Source organism: Diachasma alloeum, unplaced genomic scaffold, assembly GCF_001412515.2.
Source record: "Diachasma alloeum isolate Michigan unplaced genomic scaffold, Dall2.0 Dall_scaffold_00440, whole genome shotgun sequence".
NCBI classification, from domain to species: domain Eukaryota; kingdom Metazoa; phylum Arthropoda; class Insecta; order Hymenoptera; family Braconidae; genus Diachasma; species Diachasma alloeum.
In genome coordinates, this window is record NW_021680579.1 from 136,028 (window position 1) to 136,556 (window position 529).

A 529-nucleotide genomic window follows, 5' to 3' on the forward strand; every position below is an offset into this window, starting at 1 on the left:
AGCCTGACTCTCTCAATGTGAGCTCTGAGAGAGTTCACATTAAGATGACAGANAGTCCACACATGAGAGGAGGATGCGAGAACTGTGACCCTGAAGCAGTTATTGATGAACAAAGCTACCACGCCACCACGCGTATTGCGATCACGCCTGAAGAGCCTATAGCCTTCCAACGAAACGACATCGTCATCAATAAGAGGGCAAAGCTTAGTCTCTGACATGGCGATAACATGAAATGGAGGACGAGATTGCAGGAAAAGCCTGACCTCTCAATGTGAGCTCTGAGAGAGTTCACATTAAGATTACAGACACGCAAACCCTCTAATTCCAACATGGCTGCCGCCTGACTGTGCTCAAGGTCGGAATGAGTTAGCGAAAGCGGAGCGGGAGACTGAGAAAAAGAAAAAGAAGAGAGAGGAAGAGAAAGATTGGAGACAGGAGATGAAGCAGAAGCAGAAGAGTTTATTGAGGGCCCGCCATAAAGTTTTTTAATTCAGCCATCGATGAGATTCTGGTTGCAGCATCCTCCTTC